Source organism: Mustela putorius, unplaced genomic scaffold (genome assembly GCF_011764305.1).
Source record: "Mustela putorius furo isolate JIRA1106 unplaced genomic scaffold, ASM1176430v1.1 tig00000460_pilon_pilon_pilon, whole genome shotgun sequence".
Taxonomy (NCBI): Eukaryota; Metazoa; Chordata; class Mammalia; order Carnivora; family Mustelidae; genus Mustela; species Mustela putorius.
In genome coordinates this window covers 10,171,337-10,185,384 of record NW_025421389.1, presented here as the reverse complement: position 1 = coordinate 10,185,384, position 14,048 = coordinate 10,171,337, and the positions used below count along the sequence as shown (strand labels likewise).

Genomic DNA, 14,048 nt, shown 5'->3' with positions numbered 1-14,048 from the left:
ATAATACATTATATGTTTATAAAAAAAAAATTTCATGCTAAAACTACACAGAAAATGTATGTAAGTGAACTAGTGAAAACTGCAACTCAATTACTTCTCTCTCTAGAAAGTTATTAAGTTAAAATAAGATGTTTTTCACTATCATTAAGAATTAACTTTTTACAAATATTACAGTACCACAATTTTAAATTTTGTTCTAAAGCAAAAACAAATACCTGTATTCTTCTATGAAAGGAAGTATACTTTTTAGAATAGATTCACATTGAGTACTCATATTTGAGAACACACTTTTACTTTCTCTGAACAGTAATAATAAAAGTGTCTGTGATCTTTAATTTGACAATGGTTTATTTCCCATGGGTCTTCCTTAAGTGTTTATTAAGTTTCAGAAAGAATTTCAGATGGATCACTGTATCTGAGCTATAAAAAAATCATTTAACTTTTATAACTAGCCATTTTTTAATCAAAGATTTTAATTACTTCAGAGTTTAAGAAAGAGACTGAGATTTACCAGGATTTAATAAATCAGTTAGACCAGTAACCGAACTATTAGAATTTCCTCTCATTGCTTGTAGCCAGAGTCATGCTGATTGTTAATTTCTACATTAAGGGAAGATTAGTTAATATATATTGAGTAATTCACCAGGTGTCTTTATCTCACTCTGGATTCATGATTCTGAGAAAGGGATTTAAAAATCCAGTTATAAATGAGGAAATCAAAGGTACAATTAACTTGGCCTTTGTCCTATAAATAAATAATAAAATCAGGATTTGAACAGAAGTCTATTTGACTATAAAATTCAAATTCATAGTCCCTTCCTCCTATCCCATCATGTTGCCATTCATAAGGATTCAATCACAGTATGTAAGGAATATCAGCTGTTAGTATCAATTCATTATTATTAGAAAGCAAGCTTAAAGAAAGGACAGATCTTATTCACTCTTTGGGATCCTTACATGAGAAAGTTAAATTCAAGTCTGTTTTAGCTAATTAGCATTTCAAGAGATTTCTTTTCTTCCCTGAAGAGTTTTTAAGCCCTCACACCAAGTACTCAAGAGTTTCAATGTGTTTCCTTTAGAAACAACTACAGTGACTTTACTCAACAGGCCTTCACAGTGCTGCCAACTTTAAATGTGTCTTATTATGGATTGTACTGTCCCCCCCCCCATATGATTAATATAATCCCCAGTACCTGAAAATGTCACCTGATTTGGAAACAGGCTCTTTACAAAGGTAATCAAGTTAAAATGAGGTAATTGGGGGGGCACCTGGGTGGCTCGGTTGGTTAAGCGTCAGCCTTCAGCTCTTGTCCTGATCCCCGATCCTGGGATCAAGCCAAACAGTGGACTCAACTTCTCCCTCTACCCCTCTCCCCTGCGCATTCTCTCTCTCTCAAATAAATAAATAAAATCTTTAAAAAAAATGAGGTAATTATGATGTCCTTACATAAAGGGGATATTTGAATGAAAGCAGACACACAGGGAGAATACCAAGTAAAGCCTGGAGACCTACTGCCAGAAGCCATGGCACTAACAGAAGCAAAGGGAATGGCAGAGCTTATTCCTCATAGGTTCCTTCCTTCAGAAGGAACCAACCCTGCCAATAATTTGATTCTGGACTTGATTTAACTACACTAAATTTTAATGGACTCAACATTTCAACTAAAAGGCAGAATAGGAATAAAAAAGCAAGTCCAACTGTATGCTCTTTTTAAGAAATAAATAAGAGGACACAGGTATGTTAGGAAGATTTACCATGCAAACAATGAAGACAGGTAGGCTGAGTTCCCTATTTTTATTATCAGACAGACTTCAAGACAAAAATATTATTGGAGATAGAAGTGTGTAACAGTAAGAAATGTGTGTGCACCTAATAACAATGCTTTAAAATATAAGCAGTAAACACTGACAGAGTTAAGGAGAAAGACAATACACAATAATACTTGGAACTTTTTTTTTTTTTTAATTTTATTTATTTATTTGACAGAGAGAAATCACAAGTAGATGGAGAGGCAGGCAGAGAGAGAGAGAAAGAGGGAAGCAGGCTCCCTGCTGAGCAGAGAGCCCGATGCGGGACTCGATCCCAGGACCCTGAGATCATGACCTGAGCCGAAGGCAGCGGCTTAACCCACTGAGCCACCCAGGCGCCCCTTGGAACTTTTAATATCTGTCTCAATAACTGACAGAACTAGCTCCTACTCCAAAGTTACTAAAAAGACATAAAAGATCTGAATAATACCATCAACCACCTTGACCTGATATTTATAGTGCAGAATACATACTCTTTTCAAGAACAACACAGTATGCTCATCAAGACAGATATGCTGGACCATTAAGACAAATCTTAACAAAGTTTAAATGAACGAATGTACACAATGTTCTCTCAAAGGGAAAAAAAAAAAAGAAAATGTTCTTTCACCATACATAAACACATACGATTAGAAATCAAGGAGTTATCAAGAAAACCCCAAATATTTGGAAACAAAATACTGAAATAATTCACATGTTGACTGAAGGAAGCAACAAAGGAAACTGGAAAGTATTTTTAACTGAGTAATAATTAAAATACATTATTAAGATTTGTAGGATGTTGCTAAAGCATTGCTTGGGGTAATATTTATAGTTTTCAATACATATATTAGAAAAGAATGTCTAAAAATCAGTGGCCTATAATCACACACCTACCACCTTCTACCCATCAGAATGGCTCTTATTAAATAAAATAAAACACAACAAAATACACAAAAAGTAGCAAGTGTTGGTGAGAATGTGTAAGGAAAAAATCCTTGTGCACTGTTGGTGGGAATATTAAGTATAGCCACTGTGGAACACAGTATGGGCGTTCCTAAAACACTTAAAAAATAGAGGGGCATTTGGGTGGCTCAGTTGTTAAGCATCTGCCTTCGGCTCAGGTCATGATCCCAGGGTCCTGGGATGGAGGCCCGCATCAGGCTCCCTGGCTTGGCTTGGCTGGAAGCACTCCCCCTGCTTGTGTGTTCCCTCCTTGGTTGTGTCTCTCTCTGTCAAATAAATAAATAAAATCTTAAAAAAAAAAAAAACTTAATAGAATATCATATTATCCAGCAATTCTACTTCTGAGTATATATCCTAAGGAAATGAGAGCAGGCACATGAACATCTTTTGTGCACAAATATCCATGAGACCATTATTCACAATAGCCAAAAGGCAGAGGTACTCCAAGTGTCCATCAACGGAAGATAAAGGAAATATGGTATACACATACAATAGAATATGATTTAGTCTTAAAAATGAAGGAAATCTGATACACAGTACAATATGAATAAATCCCAGGGACAGCTATGCTAAATGAAATAAACCAGTCACAAAAGGACATTGTCTAATACCAATATGAGGTTTAGAGAGTAGTCAAATTCACAGAAAAAAAAGTAGGAGGGTGGGTTCCAGGGGCTTGGGAAGGGAGGAGAATGGGGGTTACTGTTTAATGGGTACACAGTTATAGTTTTGCAAGATGAAGAGTTTTAGAGATGAATGGCACTAATGGTTGCATTAAGAGCGTGAATGTATTTTATGCCATCGAACTGTAGACTTAAAATAGTTAAGGTAACAAGTCTTTAAAGCTGTATTTCACTAGAATTAAAAAAAAAAAATCAATGGCCTACTGTTCTACTTTAAGAAGCTAGAAAGAGTGCAAAGCAAGCTCAAAACAAACAGAAGGAAATGAAGCACAGACATAGAGTAGGAAACAGACCCAGAACAAGTTAAAGCCCAAATGGTCCTTTAAAGAGGATCATTAGCTAGGATCCAAAATTGATAAACTTTTAGCTAAAATGATCAAGGAAAGCAAGAGGAGGAAAAAGATGGTGGGAGGCAGCAAAAAGAAAATCTGGAAAAAAGTTATTCTGAAGGACCAGGAAGGTAGAATATTCCAAAAACCAAGTATTTCAAGGAGTGGTTGTCAGTGTCAAATGCTGCTAATAGGTCAAATAAGATATAAACCAGTCTATCTGATTTAGCCACAAGAAATATTGATGATCTTATAACAGCATATAGTAGAGTCAGACTGCAACAAAGAAAAAGAGTATACAGAAATGAGGAAGTGAAAACTGTAAGTAGAGACAATTCAATCTGAAGAAGTCTGTTTCTAAAGATAGAGCAAGAGAGTTAGTTGGAGGGAAATAAGGGCTGAAGGGAGGATACTGGTACTTTTATAGAATGGGAGAAATTAGAGAATGTTTCCTCCCCAGATATATTGTTTTTATTATAGTAAAATATAGAAATGTTTTGACAGTGGTTGGAAAGACTCAAAGAAGGAAAAGTTAAAGACAGAGGAAACAGCGATAATAGCACAAGGTCCCTACATAGGCAGAAACTAGAGTCAGTGCATGAGTAAAAAAATTAGCCTTAAACAGAAGGAGACCCAGTGATAGGAAACAAGAGAAAAGGAAAAGTGCAGTTACAGCTAAGTTTATAGGTGGGTGGTGACAAGTAGTGAGAGTTCTTGTCTGATAGCTTTGGCTTTTCTATTATTTCTCTTTGAAACTACAGGTAGAGGAAGACTGCTGAGAAGAGAAAAGATAAAAGTACAATTTTGAGGAAAATGAAACGAGAAAAATGTTGAGAAAAAACCCTATAATGATGGCTAGGAGGTACCGAAGACCCAAATAAAATTGGGAGATCACAATTTGTAGTGGCAATAACCTACGGCTTTTTAGTTTTATCTCAATAAACTGCCAAAAAATAATCTGTGGCTTTGAACTAGTTTTTTTTTTTTTTTAAAAGAACAATAATCTTACTTAATACTTAAACAGTACTCAATATACACCAAGCATTGTTCTAAGTATTTTTACATATTAAATAATTTAATTTTCACACAATCTTGGGATAGGTAACACTTTGGTATCTTCATTTTACCAGTAAGGAAAACGAAGCACAAAGAAGTTAAGGAAACTGGCCCAAAACCACATACAGTAAGTTTAAGAGTCAAGATGTGAACCCAGTGTGTGCTAGCTCTCAAAGTAAAGCTAAGTAAACCTAACTGAAGGAAGTAAAAGAAATGAGGAAGAAACAATAAAAAACAAAGAGAGGCAGTAATTCCTGTAAATAGAAATAATTCTCATACAGGTATGGTTTGTATAGTTTTATAAGGCATGGAAAAGGCATCAAAAATAAAGCAACTGTGCTCATCAAGTAAAAGAAAGCTACAAAAAAGGAAATGAGCAGTGTTGGAAGATCCAAAGCAGAAAGGAGAAGCAAAGAGACCAAAAAAAAAAAGGCGGGGGGGGGGGGTGGGATAGAGGAAATCAAAACGTAAAAAGGAGAAAAAATTAAAAGTAGAAGAAAGAAACTATACAACACCCTCCCTCCCCAGTTAAACAACAGCAGTAAGAGAAAAACGAAATGAAGCAAAACAAGTATGCCCAAGCCCTGGAAACTCTTAACATTTTATTTTATTTTTGTTTAGACCAAAGATTTCTTAATTTTAGCAGAGAGCACAAATACAATATTTAATAGAGACTAGTACTAAATATGCTTGCTTTTGCTTGCTAAAAGTAGGTGAGGATCAGACACTTAGGTTAAGATCTGAATTAAGAGGAAATAATTTAAAAATAATTATCTAAAGTTGTTTCAGAAGTCAGAGGGGTGAAAGTTCTACAAAATCCTGATTCCAGAGATTCAAAGTCTTGGGTTATATGCTACCCCCAAGATATCTGTAGTTATGCTGAATGCACCAAAAACAATCAAAACCAAATAAATAACCAAATTCCCTCAACATATATAAAATACATACATTTTAACTACTGTAGGATAGCAATACAGAACTGACATTATAAACTGATCACTTATAAAACATTTTCAAGTTTTTAAAGCTATACCAAAAATTACTAATAGAAGAACACTCAATGTGGAAACAAGGATGGTTCTGTTCTCCAAGAGTGAGACATTAATAAGTTTCATCTATCAGTTTTCACTATTCTAAGACAGAGATATCAATATGAAATACCATGATGATACAACTCAAGCAAGTGATTTACTCCAAAATCAGTTATGTAAAAATGTGCTAGCTAAGGTCACCCTTGGCACTAAAAATGTTAGCGAAGAAATAAATGTAATAAGTCAATATGCCCTTCAAGCAGGATTATAATATAAATCTAAGGTATACAATCATTATTTTAGATTCTATGACTAAGAATCTAGAGACTTCCAGCTCACTGTCTAAAATGGGGCAATGCATTTCCAATATAAAGAACAAAGAAAACTAATGTGGCTTTCAGTCCACCAGGGGATAAGTTTCTCCCAATCATTCTCTGGTACACTGAGAACTGTTTGTTTTGTCAATGTGAGGCATTTAAAGTAAAAACAGCCCAAAAAGCTTACATGAAAAGTATGCTCAACAGCAGTCCTCCGAGTATCAGAACATCATAGGGGGAAAAAGTATATATACAAATTTAATATATCTAATATTTATAAAGATACTCAAAACTATAGCTGGAAGGAGCCTAATTAAGAGCCTCTGAACTGGGCGCCTGGGTGGTTCAGTGGGTTAAGCAGCTGCCTTCGGCTCGGGTCATGATCTCAGGGTCCTGGGATCGAGTCCCGCATCAGGCTCTGCTCAGCGGGGAGCCTGCTTCTTCCTCTCTCTCTCTCTGCCTGCCTCTATGCCTATTTGTGATCTCTCTCTGTCAAATAAATAAATAAAATCTTAAAAAAAAAAAAAAGAGCCTCTGAACTGATGAAGTAAACCCCTTTACAACAACAGTCTTTGACTCTTGATCATTTTCGGTGACAATTTTTATCCTTTATAGGGCTAGGAAGACTTACTAAAAATTTAAGAAAATCACTGTAGGCATAGAGGATATAGCATGTTACTGGTTTTTACAGAACTATCAATGTTTTATAACAATATATTGCTAATCACTCCTGATATTTTATTATGAAAAATCTCAGATGGATCAAAATTTAAAGAATTTTACAGGTGAATATGTGCATAACCATACCTAGATTCTACCGTTAACATTATTATACTTGTTTTATCACATATCTATCCATCCACCAATCCACCTTGATTTTCGATGCTTATTTATTCACTTATGCAAAGTTTGACTGATTGAGAGACTATGTAGGGTGTAGGAATGGGGGGTGGGGAGAGGGAGACAGAGAATCCCATGCAGACTCTCCCAAGCGCAAAGCTAGAAGTGTGGCTCAATCACATGCTCCTGAGATCATGACCTGGGGTGAAATCAAGAGCCACCCAGGCGCCCTGATGCTCTACTATTTAAATACCTATTAAAATGGTATCTAAATGCAGTTTCTGAAGCAAAGTCTGATATACTAAAGATGTGTAATAGATATGACAAGCACTTGGGGCTCTTGACATACAATCTTCAGTGTTGCTACAGGACAAACATCAGTCCCGTACTTCCTTTAATTCATGGTTAATGAAATATATTTTACTACCCATTATATTTAGCTATGAGGTGTACCAAAGTAGTATAATGCTAATTCTGAAGACAGACTTGAGTGTGAAAGCTGGATTACAGTTTCCTTACTCGCAAAATAAGATATTAGCAGCCATATCAAAGAGTTAATGTGAAATTTAAATGAAATAAAATGTTTAGTACAATGTTGACTTTCTGAAAGGGTTCAACGAATGTTAGCAATATTCTTAGTGTATTTTCCCCTTCACTCTATCACAATTGGTTCTACCTGTCATGTGGTTATACATACTTATGCAACTGTTTGTGACATTTCCCCCCTTACTTTATGTGTTCTATTATTTACTTTATGTGTTCTAATATTAGGAAATCTCTTTTTACTGAGATTGAGGACAGAATAAGTGAATGGGTCCAAAGCACAAACATTCTCCATTTTCCCACTCCACTCCCTGAAGGAAATTGATGTTCACTCTGTTACCCAAAGCAGTGATAGCACACAAAGAGGAAAACACATGGGCCGCATCTTTTGCTTTTTATAGCACCTGGGTGGTAGGTGATTGAGATAAACTGACTGTCCTCTGCCCACTTTAGACAACCACTGCTCCCTCCTAAACTCTCATTTAAATACCTAATTATAATTTCTATCAAATTTTGCCCAATCCAAACAAAACATGCTGTTGTCACTGATTACACGTCCGAATGCCCTTTATATCCACAGACTGCATGTCGGGTTTTTTTGTGGCATTCAAGTAGATGGATTCATAAAACTTCCACCATCTCCATACCTCTTTAAAGACTTGATTTTCAAGTAAAGTGTGCAGAAGCTTGAAGTATATTTTTCTGCTCACCTTCAAGGATTAGTCTTAATTCTTTCTCTTTGCCAGAGGAATCAGAATCTAATTGCAAAATTTAAAATTACTCCTACATCACTTCAAGGAAGTAACATACTGCTAAGCCTTCTGCAGTTAAAACATATGAGAATATATTAGATACTAAAGGGTCTACTTCATCTTAAAAATTAATTTGGGTGAGGCTTCTTTAACCATACTTTTAAAAACAGTTGTCTTTTGAACTATGTATTGAACCATATATTTGACATATTCAAAAATAAAGAAAACCCCAAAATAATAAATAAAACAAATGAACTGTATCAAATTAGTAGCTTAAATAAACAGAAAAGTATTTCAAGTGACTTCTGAACACCATAAATACTCTGATTATATACCCTTTATATCATGCACCAAGATTTTCATTTAAGAGACAAATATAAAATCAAAGAAGGAAAAGTCTGCTATGTTAAATTCGAACTGGATATATCACTATAAACTTAGAATTCAACAAATAAGCAAAAAACCATTTTTTAGTTCTTTCCTCTGAAAGGGTCTTGAAGCAATGACACTCCAGCAGCAATGAATATGAATATATCCACATCCTGATCTTGGTTTCTATATACCCTTTCTCATCAAACAGAACCAAGACTCCTTAGATAGACAGCCCATTCCAGATCTAGAACAAAGAAAGTAACAAGGTAAGCGTTGGGTATCTTGTGCCTGAAAGCACTCCAAGAATGCTCCAATGGCAATCAGGAGTGTTTAAAAAAAAAAAGGACACAGGAGCCAGGTTGAAAAGGTTCCTACTATCCAAATCTGGGACAATCTGATCAAAAAGAAAAATGACTGTAACAGTTCTTTTAAAAAATGAATAAATACACTAAATACCATGAGTCCAAAGTGTATCTCGCAAAAAAAAAAAAAAAAGAAGGAAAAAAAATCTCATTTGCAACCACTGGGGTAACTATTTCTCCAATCCTTTCTCTGAATACTGATAATCAAAGGGAAAAAATCAAGCATTTACTGCACATTTGTAGGAAGAACTTTAGTTTATCCCTAGCTAATGAAGGAAATCGTTTTTACATTTTAATCTCCATAAAACAGATTTAATCAAGAGCCACCAAAGAGTGTTAAAATCACTAAGCAAAAGGTGGCCAGGAACAGGATATTTGCTTGGTGTCAAGTATTACCCCAAGATGATGTACAAATCACAAACAGCAAACCACACCCTTATAACAGATTGGCAGTCACCACTTGAGTGGTCATTTGGCATCACTAATAGTATAGCAATCTGACAACATATACCAGTTTGTGAAGCAGTATGAAGTACATAGTATCCCTTATTCTTGCCAAAGGAGATCTAACTTCCAGTAACAGAAAATTCAAGGGGTTGGGTTATAAGTTAAATGCCACTAAGAAGAAACAGACAAATCTAGAATGCCGAAGTATTCTGTAAGACAACTGGTTTGGTCAATTAAGTGTTAGAAAAAAAGGAGATGGGTATTATTCTTTTTAAAAGGGATAATCATCAAATGCAATACATTAATCTTGACTGACTTCAGAAAAGGACAAATTTCTCAAGGAGATTTTAGAATAAAGAGGAAATCTGCATACGGATTGTTAATTTAGAAAGAAGTTGATAACGATGTTTGGGATAAGTAGGAGAATGCCCTTTATTTTTAGGAAATGCATGCTCAAATAGTTGAGGGTCCTGTTGTATGCAACTTACTTTCAAATGGTCACACCCACAGAGACACAGAAAGGGAGAAGTGAAGACCGAACAATAAATATTACTCACTGAATCTACACAGTGGAGTATTCAGTATTTCTTTCTCAATTTCATTAAGACAAATTTTTCATTATAAGGTTGAAAAAGTGTTCCTGTATTGAGAGGCAAAGCAGAAATATACTCACATTGCGATTATATCTGGGTACAATTTTCACTTCTAGCTGTGTTATTTGTCTCATCTATATAAAATTAAAGTAACAGTATCTAAATCATTAGGTTGTTCTGAGGATTAAATAAGATTACATACGTAAAATGCCTGTAGTGCACAAAATAAGTAAATCTGGTTTCCATAATTAATGAATGTTACCTTCCTAAAATACAAGACTACAGGAAAACATTTCTTTCATTATTTTCACATTGCGTGATAAGGAAACTACATTAGGTACAATTAAATATTATTAATCCACTGGCAGTCAATGTGAAGTAATGAGGGAAATGAAGATTTATATAATACTTTTTCTAATCCAATAATTCTAACTGAAAGCCTAGGCAAAAGGAAATCACAAAAATTTTACCAAGCCAAACTATTTGCCATCCTATCAAATTGTTTATGTGCTTATGGTGTTAGTCTGTATCTGAAAAAACCTGTAAGAAAATAAGTGGAAGAGAATTTTTTCCTGACCTCAACAGATTTATTTATATGTTGAAAAAACTTAAGTTTTTGTCTTCATTTCTGTAAGTTTCAGTAAAGTACACAATTACTAATCTTTATTCTAAATTCTGGTTAAGATTTATAGAACTTACAAGGATGCAATTTCCTTTCATCAGTTCTAATGTACTTGTCATTTCACTTGCAGGTAACCCCCTTTTTTCTGGCTAGGCCAGCAGAAAATAACTAGATGCCGAGTGATCCTCAGGTAGAGAGGAAAAAGAGGTGTTTGTTATTATTTTTTAAGAGTGCGATTCTTTTCTTTCCAGTACCAGAGAAAAGGCAGCAGGGGACACGGTGGTGGGGGGAGGTGGGGGGGACAGGTCTCGGGTTCGACCAGGTGAGAGGAGGTAACACCTCTGCCTTCTTTGGGTTAGGGTGTTGGGCAAATGGGCATGCAAATGATGGGGAGCACCCGGAACGATCGGGGTGATTTCCAACTGGGGGGCCGAAGGCTAGTCTCCTCCTTGAAGGATTAAATGCCAATGAGGGGACCCTATGGGGTGTCTCCCGGAGCGGATTGGGTGACAAGATCAGGCTTTCCTTTCCGTCCAGCGCCAGATGGGGGACGCGTGGTGGTGTCAGCCCCTGGGCGGACGCACCCCGAGGGCACTGGCGGCGAGGAGTGGCTAGTTATTGCCCCCGCTGGGGCCAAACGGCCCGCTCGCCCCCCTTTCCCCATTACCTGAGGGCGGCGGTGCCGGGGCCCGGAGGCCTGGTGCTCCTCCTCCTCCTCCTCCCCGCCAGGCTGAGGCGGCGAGGTGGCGGCGGCGGCGGCGGCGGCGGCGGCGGGGCGACAGCCCGGGGGGAGGGGGCGGAGCGCGCGGCTCGCGGCCTCTCTCCTCCCCGGGGAGGCTGAGGGGACCCTATCTCGGGCCGCCGCGCCTAGGCCCGTGGACAGCCTGTGGCTGGGGCATGGCGGCACAACCAGCAGCGTGCCTGGGAGGTGGGAGAGGGCGAAGCGGCGGGAGGGAAGCACCCGCGGCTCTCGGAGGGGCCTGAGGGGAGGAGCGAGGGGGCCCGGAGAGCCGCGCGCTGGCGGCCGTTGGGGGCGGTTGGCCGAAGGTAGGCGGCGGTTTGGGGAGCGCGGCGACGGCTCGCGTTTTCTCGATGGGGCGGGGTGGGGAAGGGGAAAGGGAGTGAGGGGAGGGGAGGGGGAGGTTGGGAGGGAGCCGCCGCCGCGCGCGTGCGGGCCGGCGCCGCGGCCGTTGCCGCTCCGCTCACTCCAGCCTGTTTGGGGGCACTTTGTTTGTGTCCCACAGTGCTCTGCGCGGGCGGCCGGGCTGGGGAAGGGGAGGGAAAGTGGGTGGGGCAGAATGAGCTCGGGGGCGGGGCGCCAGCGGGGTTGGGGGGGTGGCGAAAACGCGGTTAATGCGCAAGCGCAGAAGAGGCCGCTCCTGGTCCTTGGGATTTGAACTGTGGGTGGTGAGGTCTCCTTACACACCCGTGGATTTTGATACCGTCTGTGTGCGTTTGTGTATGTGCGGATTTACATTCATATGCGGTAGAAGTACTGCCCAGTTTGGCCTTCCTCTAGCCTCTTCTCAGCCAGCTCCCCACCTATACTGACAGCGGCATTTCTGAGCATGGTTCACGCTTATTGCATCCCCCCCCCCCAACTGAAAACGAAAGAAACTCCTCGTTTCTCAAGTGGTTTCTGTTAGTCGGGACGAAACTGGAACGAACACCCAGCCCCTTTCTCTCAGTGAGGGAGGTGGGCCAGTAGTCCGCCCATTTTTCACACTGGGAAACTGAGGCCTGCGAAGGTGTGTGGCCAAACACGTGAGGGATGCGGTCGCTTTTTTTGTAAACAACCGGCCCGCAGCCGGTATCCCCGATTTTGAATCGCCTTTTGAACTGGCATTTTTTTTCAATACCCTAAGATTGTTCTAGCATTGCCCTGGGCGATCTGGCAGGAAGTGCGGTTCTGAAATGACTGGAGAAATCAACACCCAAATCGATCTCATTCCCTCCAACACGGGGGCACGTATATATGCCTATTCTTTCCACGACCTCGAATCTCATTTTATTACACCATCACTTTCCTGGGCCTTACCACGGGGGTAGTGTGTGGAGCACCCCAAAGTGACACGGGGATTTTAGAGTTCTTGGTCAACTGCAGAATCTCTTAAAATGTTAAAACTTCCAGAGCCCTAAGCCTTTTCCCCACACCTGGCGGGACTGAAACCCGGCAGTGGGAGGGGCGCTCACCGCAGGCGGAAGAACGCCCCAGGTGCGGGGAGGCGACCAGGTTGCGGGCCTGGAGGCCCAGAGCTCTCAGGCTGTCTGCTTTGAATACTTTGCTTTCCCACGCCTTCAGCTTTTAAACCGAAAGTCTTCTTTCCCAAGGGCTTTTTGTGCAAGGTGAGTTGACGTCCTGCTTCAAGTGGAGTGGAGTGGATTTTTTCCCCTGAAACACTTGGCAACATCTAACATTAACCCCTTCCCTAATCCCTTTGATGAGCAGCCAAGCATCCTGGCACCCTAATTCTAACAACTGAACTCGACTTTAGAAATAAAGGCAATAAAAACGACATCTAATTTTACAGTCCTTTGCAGTTCCAGCAAATTCTCAAGTATATAGAATGTTTAATCCTCACGGCAACTATACTGTATAGGTTTTACTGTTATTCCTACCATGATTTTTATTATTCCCATTTCAGAGATGGGGAGAGTCAGAACGATGTGAATTAGGCCCAGAAAGTTTTGTGGTGAGATTTGCAGAAGGGAAAGAAGAAGAAGGTGGAAGGCTTACCTTAGTGATGAGGGAGCACGAGGCTGGCTGAGGACAAAGCAAAAGCTGGCGCCTTGTACCCCCACCTTCATCCACTTCCCCTCAGTCCTAAGTGTAGCATCCCTCAGGCAGCCCTGACTGCAGTGAACAATAAGCAAATAGTTAACTTGCAGAGCTCACATCCTGCTAGACAGGAGTCTCCCTTGGCTTGCAAATGTCCTAAATCTCACTAACAAAGACGATTGATAGCAGGATTGTGACATTGCACCAAAAAGTCTCCCAACTATCTTAATGTTAAAGGCTGGTCTGAAGACAACATTGATCAAGCCGCAAGGGCAAGAACTGCAAGGGCAAGGCCTCCGGTAGGCCTCCGACATCCTGGCACCTAGTAGGCCCTCTTTAGCATATGAAAACTCCCATTGAAACCTCCCTTCTCCTCACCTTCCCCCAACCGCAAGGTATATAACACGCCTACCCTCACAACCCCGAGCAGCAGCTCTTCCTGCCCACGGGTCATGTCCCCGTGTTTTAATAAACCACCATTTTGCACCAAAGGTGTCTCAAGAATTCTTTCTTGGTCATCGGCTCCGGACCTCAGCTCACCGAACCTCACCTAGGTTCTAGAACTTCA

The 14,048-nt window shown here is 39.8% G+C and overlaps 1 protein-coding gene across 8 annotated transcripts in view; it reads right to left on the bottom strand.

Moving 5' to 3' along the window:
* The window catches only part of ZBTB44 (zinc finger and BTB domain containing 44), a 67,443-nt gene extending 55,494 nt beyond the window's left edge, over positions 1-11,949 (bottom strand). Inside the window, exons 1-2 of one of the 8 annotated variants that reach the window (XM_045080345.1) lie at positions 11,369-11,947; positions 10,160-10,213 (exon numbers count right to left, since the gene is read on the bottom strand). The gene's annotated coding sequence lies outside the window, so the exon portion shown is untranslated. Of the gene's footprint in view, positions 1-10,043; positions 10,127-10,159; positions 10,214-11,368 lie in introns of all 8 variants that reach the window. The other 7 variants (XM_045080346.1, XR_006606870.1, XR_200318.3 and 4 more) reach the window with 7 other exon arrangements.
* Between the last annotated feature and the right edge of the window lie 2,099 nt (positions 11,950-14,048).